The 11,390-nt window shown below is 42.1% G+C and overlaps 1 long non-coding RNA gene across 1 annotated transcript; it reads right to left on the bottom strand.

Moving 5' to 3' along the window:
• Positions 1-4,916: 4,916 nt before the first annotated feature.
• On the bottom strand, positions 4,917-11,383 carry LOC120323116. The gene is made up of 3 exons (XR_005563281.1): positions 11,262-11,383; positions 5,868-5,957; positions 4,917-5,553 (listed from the first exon to the last, which is right to left on the bottom strand). It is a non-coding gene; the product is annotated as an uncharacterized LOC120323116 (long non-coding RNA).
• Between the last annotated feature and the right edge of the window lie 7 nt (positions 11,384-11,390).

Here is an 11,390-nt window from a genome sequence, read left to right as displayed (position 1 = left end):
ATAGCCACACACTCCCTCCTCCTTCCTCTGACGGTCCTGGGGCTCTCTACTCCAACAGGAATGCTCTGTAAGGGTTTGCACCGATCAAGGATTCCCTAGAAATGGCACTCTGGATGATGAAGGCATTGGTACAGTCCCAGGTGGGGACAACAGAGTTGTTCCAGTCACTGTTTGAGGGTTGTTATGGATTGTCCTGATGACAAAATGGGGCTGCAGAGACCAAACTGGCTCTTCTCAGCTAGACAAATGTGCCTGGCCAACCTTTGCCAAGCTCATTACAGCTCGACCAGCAGGGAATGAACTGAGCCAGCACAGCTTGTTTTAACTGTACAGCTGCAAGCATGGACTCCCCAGCCAAGACACAAACCTCACAGAATGAAATTTTACACAGGTAAAGATGAACTTGTGGCTTTTGCTATCACAGCAGCAGACACAGTGACACAAACCATCAGCTTCACAGCAGATTACCTCCCCTCAGAGGCACCCCATCTCCCTCAGGGTGCTCAGCGTGGATTTGCCATCCCAGCAGCAGGACCAGAGGAAGCCACCAAGCACCATTAGGGCTGAGCTCTCAGCTCTCACAGGAGGGAAGCAATGCTGACTTGTATCTGTACCTCTGCATCAGCAAGCACAATGTGAATTAACATGCTTTAACAAACAATACTCTTTTTCAGATTATTTGCAGCAATCAAATTTCCCTGTGTACCTCAGTGGGAGAACATTTCCTCGCAGGATTAGCTGCTGCTGCCTGCCACGCTCTCCACACTATTAAGGCAACCACTGTAATCTTGTCAGTCACGATAAGGCAGAGCCTTAGCAGGGAGCTGGAGTTCTGACAGGGAGACGAGCAAATCTCCCTGATAGCCGGATAGGCCCAGCCTGGTTCCATGGATGGTGTACACAGGATTACTGGAGACTGAACTGATAATTTTTTTTTGTCTTCACATCAGTTCTGTTCTTCAGCCCTTGCCTACAGACCACCAAGTCAGGGGAAGAGTAGAGCTTGTATCTGTGGTTCCTGGCCAGGTACAACTGAGGCCAAATAACAGAGACATTCCACATCACCCTATTCAGGATTTCATCTGCTGAGTCTGCCAATCAAGGAATTAATTATTTCCAACTGTAGTAAATTATTTTCATGCATATATTCCCCCACTGGGGCTTAGCTAAAAGCACATACATTAATTTAATTAATTAGCATTATGTGTAAAGGATGATGGAAAGCCTTATGACTAAACATTCAAGAAAAATCCCTGGATCTATATATTTTACCTAAATAAGATTTAAGCAAAGATAACACCTTGAAATGATGCTTAGAAGATAAACAATACTTGGAAAGAAATGTTTAGGTCTGAATTTTATTTACAGGAACCTTCTTACAAAGGCTAAGTTGACTTTTAGACTTCCTGTAAAAAACCAACATGAAATTACTGGAACTTTGCATTAATAGCAGCAATATCTGAAATAAAAAGCCTGACCTCATGACCTGACTTCCTATTACTTTGATGCTCAGGGCATCAGCAGCAATAAAATTCATGAAGAAGCCTGTAATAAAAACTTTTTCAATCACATCAGCAGGTGAGGTGAACATGTAATTTTAATTTTGCATACAACCTCGATCTTCTCATCTTAAAACAGACCTATTGCAGCTGGAGGAGACACTGAGGAGGTCAAAGATAACTGAGGAAGATTTTACATTTTTCAAAGCTGCAACTCAGAAAGACACAACTGAGAGGATGTACAGTACCTGTAAATAAAATCAGCAATGGTGCAGAGAAAGCACTAGGATGCAATTATTTCTCTAAGTATCCATTATAGCTACTAGGAGACAGGAGATGGGGTAAATGGAATGAGCCTGATCCAATATGAGAGAATCCTGATGATCAGATGAGTAATTTCTCTTAATTGCTTTTCCTTCCTTTTCAATCATCAAGTTATTTACTACAGAACATGGAATTTCTTTTAGACAATACAATAACAGTAGCTTATCAGACATATTGTCCATGTGAACAAAGCAGTTCATGGACCTCACACAGTTCCATGCTGGAGCCACATCAGACCCAGATGAATTAATTAAGAAGCCATGACAGAAGCATCTGATGATGATGCATTTGTTTGTAGCTCATTACTCTGGACTTTCAGCCACACTGTGCCAGGAATTAGCTGCAGTTATGGTTTCCCATAGCAACAAGGTATATGGGACTAATTGCTCAGGAAAAAACAGCTGACTGGGAGCTGTACCTCCCACAGGGAGCTGAGCCAGGTGTTCCCTAGGTATTTAGGAAAGTAAAACAAGGCTGCTCCATGTGCATCTGCAATACAGCTTGAACTTGGTCCACTCGTGTTCACAGCAGCAGCTCTTGTACCACACCCACACTGCTTCAGAGAGGCCTGATCACGCCAAGGAAGGAGGGACTAAACCCACTAAACCTCCCCCCAGATTCCCCTGTTCTCATTAATTTAGAAAGAAATGAGCACGGGTAAAGCTAGGTCTCTTCAGTAGGGTAAGATAGGAGATTAACTTTCACAGGCACTTACAGTTTATAATAAAAATGTAACAAGTATACATGTCATCATGTCTTAATATTAACCACTGATTTTTTGAAGTACCAAGCACTGAACAGTATGTAAATGCAGGCTATACACATGGTAAGAGGCACTCCAGATTTGTTAGGAACGAGCACAACTCAGCAAACACATTCTCCTAAATGCTTCGCCCCAGCCCAAAGCAAACAAACAAATCCAGCCTGGATAGACTTCAACATTAAATGCTCAGTAAGCTATCATTCAGAATTTCTGTTTCCCCACCGTGCCTTCAAAGTAGAAAGCAAATGGTTTCATTTGGGATCTACTGCGTGGGTGGGTTCAGTTAATTGAAGGGGGGAAAAAGCTTCAACTGGCAGGAAAGATGAGGTGACAAAACCAAGATTGCAGCGGCTGGCAAATGAAAAAGCCAGAAATACATATCCAAAATAATCATGCACACAACAATATAAACTGTACTTTCATCAGAGTTTAGTAAGTCTTGTGCTTACAAAGTCCCTGTCACTCAGTTCACTGTCCCTCCACAGACCAGCTCTGCATTGACTGTGCCTTAAATGTGACTGCAGAGCCAAGTGCTGCGGGTAACACCAACCACTGCAGGTCTCTAGTCCCTGCCCTGACAACGTGCTGTCACACCAGAGACGGCATCTGTTGTTTTCACCTCACAGGGCAGAGGTGTATTTGGCAAACTCACCACCCAGACACCAGACAGGGCAGGGAATTGGAGCTTTCTGAGGAGCTCAAACAGCAAAGCATCAAACCCCTGCTCGCGTCCTGGCCCAACATCATAACACACATCAGCACGTGTACCTGTGGATTTCTGGGATGCACAGTTACCTCCCTCTTTCCTGAGGAACCCGAGTGCCATTGTGTGACCTACACAGGCAGGCTACAAAAGGCTCCATTTAATGCTAAATACTGCAGCAGTGCCTTCTCATGTGCAGGTACAGAAGCCTTTTAATTTCAGTGAGTGGCTTCAAGGCAAAAACCCTAATGAAGACAACATAATTTGCAGTGTCAGTAGCTATTAATGCTACGAGGGCTACAGAACACACTGAGCTTTGATTTAATATCTCCCTCTTAGAGCATATTCTGCCTTCATAATAAGAACAAGGCCAAGGAGGAATAACCTCCAGCTGCTCCTGCAGATCAGGAGCCTACTGCCATACATTATTTTGATTGACAGTTTCTGCTTTGAGAAAAATCAACACACAGTGCTATCAGAATACTGGTCATCAGATCCAAAGAATATCCAAAAAAATATCAGATTAGACTCATAAAGCATTATTTACTATCATTTTGAGACTTGAGAGAGCATCTCTTGCTCCTTTGGGCTCCAGGGGAGCTCTGATCCCAGTTAGCTATCCTTTCCAAATTAAGCAGAAACTTGGCTGGTTGACTCTGATTTTATGCAATGTCTACTTTTGTCTGCTTACCCCCACCTCTGCAGCAGCCTCTTCTTCTCCACCAACATTTTGGAAGTGTAAATGGTGATAAAAGCATAAATAAAGCTTGCTTCCAGAGAGGGTGAGAGGAACTGATAAGGAAAGTGCACAAAATGTGAGTGACTGAGAGCAATGGCAATAAGAAAGAACCAAAGGGCAGCTGGGCTGGGACTCTGGGAGGGCAATGGCCTCAGCTGACACTTATTCAGATTTGATAATCCGTTAACAAGGAATTTGAACCTCCAAGTGCAGACACACAGGTGTTACTGACAAGAAACTCGAGCAACCAGAAGGAAAAAATACAGAGGGTAACTTTTTAGATGTGAATTCCTGTCAGCCTTTGGCACCTGATCATTAGTGCTGGTACTTAGTATAAAGCAAAAATTTTTGGCAGTTTGAAAATTGTGCCCACATATAATTATTGTGCTGGCAGTCACTATATTCAACAAGATCATGCAAAGAAGTGCATGGTAATTTCTGATAAAAAGAAAGGCAACTCCTCCAGCCACTTCTTTATGCTACTGTGACAACACAGGAACACAAAGGTGATTGCTTTCTTTTCTGCCACTACCCTAAAATTAAGCCTTTCCCCACTGACACTCACTTGGCTTAACACCTCTGAGTTGATGAGCACATGAGGTAAACCTTTTTCAGTTCCTCTTTAATCATCTCAGAGACAGTTGGAGTAAAACTGAAGTCAGGCAAACAGGCCAGTGAGGAGCTGGCTGTAAAGAAATTACTATTTCCTTAGTAGAAGAATCACAATATAAATTTCACATCAGACCTCTATATTTTTAAATATTTTCATTTTTCTTTCTTATTCCATGCAAAAAACCTCAGTCACTGTCTTCTACTGACACTTCATTTTGAGACAGAATGCAATTCACTCCCCTAAGTTACCAGAGAGGGAATCTCTTCAAGCTCTTGAATAGTGAACAAAACATGAGAAAAATCTATACTACACTGCAGGACAAACTACCCAGTTGAGCTGAGTTGTCTTGGGACAGGTGAAGTCAGGGGGAAAAAATAAGAGAGGAAAAAAATGCAAGAAAAGGAAAAGAACTTCAGTTACAGCAGAAATAATGCAGTTTTAATGGACCATGGAATATCAGATACCCAGCAAGAAGATGACCTTTTCTCCAGTGCTGAAATAACAAAGCCACAGAACACAAACGGTGATAAACCAACTTCAACTTTACAAAATCAATTTATGTGAGAATAAAAGAACAAAAGACATGACCTTTTCTTAGCTATTAAATAAACTAAATCCATTCTACTGAAGTCTTCTTTTTGAACAAAAGTTATTGCCTGACCTTTCTTATTCCAGTGCAGGATGCCAAGTGATTGGGCAAAGCATTTTTAGCTCTTTTGTTCTTCCTAAATCAGAGGTTTGTGCCACCAGAGAGGGGAAAACAGTGCAGATCCTTCCTAACCCCAGCACAGGAGCTTCTGTAGGTACCACCAGAGATCTGTAACATGGCCCAAAGACATGGGGCAAAGACCACGCAGGCTGGTGCTGGAATAGGACTGGGTATCCAAACCAGCCCTGTATCTCCACAGGATCCTGCAACACACACAGGTATCAGTTCTTGACCTGCACAATGAAGGCTATTAAAAGTGATCTGTGTTAATGGAACATTATTACATCAACACTGAGATTTCATACCTAACACTGATACAGTTTTGTATGATATTCTCAAAGAATCAGAGGCATAAAATGCATTTCCTGAAATTATCCCTTTCTGTGATATTACCATGAGATGAGTTCTCAGTAATTTATTGGATTCTCTACACTGTTCTATAAACAGTACAAAATAAAAATATAATGTAAATGAATGATAATTACATAATGTAATGTTAGTCTAAACATAATTTTACCTGCAGTTTTTCTCTTGTGGGGTCAGTGTCCAAATAATGTTCAACAGGTGGATGTTGCTGACTGGGATAACTGCAAAATAGGTTTATTCACTGAAAATAGAAACGTGTCATTATTTCCAATCCTTCTAATCCCAAGATCCATCTGTGAGCAAGATATTTCATTTGATGTACAAAAAAATGCATGTGCATTTGCATACGTGGAAATGTGTAAAAATATACACATTAATTCCCGAGGCTGCTCTGTTAAACACTGTCAGTAAGGTGCTGCTCATGCACCATCCTGTGGTTCAACAGGACAGACTCACAGTCACAGGAATCCTGACTGACTGGAAATCAAGAATCATTTTCTGAGACAGACAAATCACTTTATCATAAGAAATAACTCCTGGCTTCTGGAAGGGGATTAGTGTATTACAGGCAGTATCATCATTTTCATCTTCGCTTGGGTTTCCATCCTCCTGTTTTCTCTTTTATCATTGAAAAACTGCCAATGAGATGAACATGGAACAGAACTAATCTGATGGCTCCTGGGGTCAGGAGAGCAGCTGTGCTCAGCAAAACAGAATTTTGAAAAAGTTGACCAAGAAATCTTTGAGATCAGGGAAGAAGGACAGGAGAACATCAGGACTGAGAATTATATCTCCTGGCTGTGAAATATTAGTGCTCAAAACTCAGAATCTGAGATCATATGTCTCCATGTAGTATAGAAAGGACAATCTTTTGCCAAAAACCATAGAGAAGGTGGAGAGAAAAAATGCTGGTATCTTCAGAGCTGAAGAACAAAGAGCATTAGTGACCACGAGGATCTATGACACTGCTAATCCAGGGCCTGCCCATCTATTGCTCCCAAGAGCTCTGAGACCCCTGAATAAAAGCCCCAGGGTCCTGTGAAAAAGTACATTTACTGATACAGCAATCTTCTTCTGGACAAAGGAGAGAAGGGTTGCCATGGCAACCCTGCATGAATTCAGCACATCACCTGCACACAAAGTCTATCTGCAAGGGCTCTCTGGAAAGTTGGGGGTTTGCCTGCTTCTAGTTAGGGGTCCCTGGAAATAGTACCAAGGTCCTCCAAAGAAGGATTGCACAGGAAATGGATGGGACTTCTGCATCCACCAGATCAAAGGCTGCTCAGAGGTACAATTATCTATGTAAAAGGAGAGCACTGTAATTTTCTTGACAAAGATTTTCAAATAGCTGTAAAGAGCTGGAGAGTCTGATGTGTGCAGGGAACAAGCAAGGCCTGGAAGCTTTCTGTGACAAGGCAAACATGCCAGAGTTGTTAATCTTCTTGCTAATGAAGCCTCATGTTTGGATTTCCTGACCTACTACATCACTTTCCTTCTTTCTAGAATAAGGGAAAAGCAAAGAACCAAAAATTGGAATCAAATACATTGGAAGAACAAGTTGTTTAGAAGCAACGACAAGTAGGAGCAAAAATGAACTGCAAAACCAATTAAAACCTATGCAGAAATGCAGGTAGAAACAGTAGAAATAGATAAAATTCAATTCAGCTTCTTGTCAAAGTGTAGCAGAGAACATGAGATAAAATCTAAAAGTTTCTGTTCTATATGCACTGCCCCTCAACTCTGTAAAGTTTGTGAAACTCTGGTGTGCCAAAAGGCCCTGTGAGATGATCAAAACTTCAATTTGGTAAAACATTTCAAATAAAAGAAAAAAATTAGCACAGTGTTTATTGCAGCTAAAGCAAGGCCACATGGGAGCAAAGAGAAGTTTCTTTGCAGCCCTTGTCTGAAGTATCATCTTGAGCAGCTCCCCACCACAAGGATGCCCTTTGAAGTGCCATGGCCCAGGACTGGGGCATTCCAACCAAGGAGGTAAAATGTCCAAGGTTCCTTTGGATATGTCCACAAACATACAGCCCTTTGGTGGACATAACCCACCCCTGAAGGAAGGTCATGGGCTGAAGGTTAAATAAATACCTATGTTTGCTCCCTGCCACCTGGGGAACCTTCAAACAGAGCTTGGCAGTTTTGTTTAAACAAAATCAGCTTTCACAGAAATACATGACCAGAATGCAGCACTTGGCCAATGACTAAACAAAGGGCCTGAAACCTGCAATGACATAAAATATCTCCCTCTTATATAATACCAACATTTTGGGGAACTACCTAGAGGACAATTCACAAAGGCTAATTCCAGTCAAAATGTGCAGATTCTTTCTCAGAAGCAACCACTGGGGACAAGCTTCCCCATGACAGCCCTTGTAACTACGTCTGTAAAATTTTGAAGTGAGAATTAAAGCACTTCTGCAAATACTATTGTGTGAGTTGAAGCCACAGTTCTATAATGAAAAAAACACAACTATTTAAATAATATATATTTTCTTAAATTATTTGTAGAAATAAACTATAAAGAGGGGGATTCATCTGTACTGGACTAGTTACCCTTCCAGGCCAGTTCTCATACACTGCACTGCACCCCATCTTCCAGCCCTGCCAAACCCAACAGATTCACATGGGGCTGACTTTACAAATGAGAAAGTCAATTACACTATAAACTTGCATTTGGCACAAAAACCATCTGCAGAAAAAGCAGAGAATCAAAATCAATCAAACCCAAAAGGCTTCATTAAAATACACTGAAAGATTCACATGAGAGAGCTGCTCTTGTCTGAGGGCAGGGGGATGAACCTGGCAACTGTGACAGACCCTTCCAGGCCTGTTTTCTATTAACTTCCATTTATCTTCCTCCTTTTCAGGCACTCCTTTACACATCCGAGTCTATAGGAGGCTCAGGATTTTTTCTTCTAACACACACGTCAATACACCCCACTTTTGTTTGCTCAGCCACCACCAGGGAGTTTTGTCTTGTGAGCAATGAACATCTCAGTCACTAACCAGCCCCAGCAGCCCAGCACTGCAGGGAAAACCTCACCTCAGAGAGCAACAAGGTCATTTCACTTGGCACCAGAACAGCCAGTGGTCCTTTACAGACCTGTACTTTTAGCCAAGTAGATAAAACTTATCCACGTCACAATTTTAAGATACAAATCAGGCTGTTTTTTCTAAACAGTGTTTTACAATGCACAGCTCAGTGTTAACCCAGAGACCCACAGTCAGTTTGTCTCCAGCAGACACAACAGGCTGCTGACTCAACTGTATTTTGATACTAATTATCTTTCACACAATGCAGAGGCACAGGAATTAACATTCTTCAAAACTAGAATAGGATTCTCTTCCCAGCAGCTAAAGAAGTAACACAGGCATAACAAGGATCTATGTGCAAAGTCAAGGTCCACACCATGAGAACATCAAATGCTACTGAACACATTTTAAAGAAACATTTCATGGATGTATTAACTTTCAAAGATTACTCAGTCAGTGAAAGTAGTTTCTTTGATAAGGGAGTCACTAAGAATTAAAGCCTCTGTAGATACAATGGGAAAGAAGTGCATAAAATTGTGTATGTTTAGAACATGGTCTCAGCAGTTACAGACATGGAAAAATATCAGAAAACAATCTGAATTATTTGGCATCTGTGAAACAATTTCTGTCACCCAGTTCTCCGAAGTGCCCAATGTCTCTAGTGAGGAGATAAAAATAGCAGGAATGCAATTATTTCAACAAACAATCATAAATCTTAGAATGTTAAAACTAAGTTAAATTAGGGATCCAAAGTAGGTTGATTTATTTGAGCTATCTGCTCTTTTACTGACATGAGGAAAGCCCCCAAACAAATAGAAATATTCAGAGCATGTTTATCCAATTTCTCCCATTTCTCCAAGTCCCAGAGATATCTGCTCCCCGCGGGTCAGAAGTGAAAATCATGGAGATTTTGCTCTTCTTAAAAAAGCAACAACACCCCCCCCAACTCAGTGCCCTTATAAACCAGTATCAGTTCAAGATTCCATATGCACACTGTTATATTACAGTGTAAAATAACGCTAAAAATGTGTATTAATAGAGACATTTTCTTCAGAGACAGAACAATCACTGTTTGCTCATGCTTTTAGGCGGAATGAAAGGAACCACAACGTACACATTCCTCTTTCACAAACACATCCTTAAGCCAATGCACTCAAGCGTAGTATGTTTTTGATTGTGAGTGTGTCAAGATAACCCAAACACCCCTGCCAGCAACACTCCATCCACTATATCACCATCAAACACGACATTTATTTTAAGAATACAAAAAACCCTAATAAGCACACAGCAAAAAGCATTTTTATCTCACCCATAATATGTATTTATCATAAAATGTATTAGCATACAGAAGTCAGACAGCTGACACCGCCAGGAGGAATTAAAATGCAGGTTCTCGGGATAACTCATATTCCAGTTTGCTCTTCCTTCCAATGCAGTAATTTAAACAAAAATACATTAAATACCGATATTCCTGAAAAGGCTTATAAACAATTTAGACAATTACAGTAGAGTCATTCTCTCACAAAAAAAAAAAAACAACAAACAAACCTCTGAACCTGAAGACAAACCAGACAGTACTTGGTATTATCTTTAGACTGGACGACCAAGTTCACACAATAAGCAGGATAAACCACCTAAATGAAAAATCACCAGTGTAAAACCCATTTCCAGTTCTACCACAATACAAAATGCCCTCCCACATTCTGTGTCCTCAGTGAAAAGTGTCCCATCTGCTGATCAGCACAAGAGACACCCTATGTCTGAATTTTTCTTTCAGAAGGGAGTATTATACAGAAAGGCCTGTCTCTTGCCCTTTCAGGAATTCCAAAGAGCAAAGGGGCAGGTGTTACCCCCAGTCCTCAAACTTCAGGCCACTGGTGATGAGGGACCTCAACAAACCAGTCCCAGTGAGGCACCAAACTGCCTCGGGAGACAGAAATATGGGCATTGGAGTTATTTTCATTCTGATTAAAGGCATATACACACAGTGGTTGTTCTGTCTCTGAAGAAAATCTCTCCATAAATACAAATTTTAGCTTTATTTTACATAGGATGGAAGGATTGTAACATAACAACCTGGGCATCGAATTCTTGCAGTGACACTGAATGTCAACATCTGGGCTCATAACAAAGGGAGAGCTGCACGTCTTGTCTTTCATTACTATGTATAAATATTATAAGGAAGCCCTTATTAGCAGCAAGTGAATAATTTTCATTTTTTTGCCTAGAAAAGGCCACAGGTTTTAGGGCAGAGGATGCACCTTGTCCTGCACCGACCGAGCCCTGCAACAGGTCAATCCCAGTGTGGATGTGTCCAGTCCTGTCCCAGCGATGGCACCCAGGCCACGGCCACCACCGCTGCAGTATTTTTCTGTCAAGCACCGCAAATACCACAACGATAGAACAGCTCTGCTCCGGCCGCCCGGGCTGGGCGCCCCTCAGGGAGCCCCCCAAGGCGAGGGCCCGAGCCTCCCCTGGGGCCGGCGGGGGTGCGGCGACCCCTCACCTGCACCGTTTCGTGCCTCTGTGGGGTCTGGCGGTGGGGGTCTGGCGGTGGAGTCTGGCTGCTTCCCGGCTGGATCCGGGCTCTGTCCCGGCTGGATTCGGACTGAGGGGGCGGGGCCGCTCCCGCCCC

This window comes from Pipra filicauda, unplaced genomic scaffold (genome assembly GCF_003945595.2).
Source record: "Pipra filicauda isolate LSUMZ 115617 unplaced genomic scaffold, ASM394559v2 scaffold19_size4547281_pilon, whole genome shotgun sequence".
NCBI lineage: Eukaryota > Metazoa > Chordata > Aves > Passeriformes > Pipridae > Pipra > Pipra filicauda.
The sequence above is the reverse complement of the archived record's forward strand: the minus strand, read 5'-3'. Positions and strand labels throughout refer to the sequence as shown.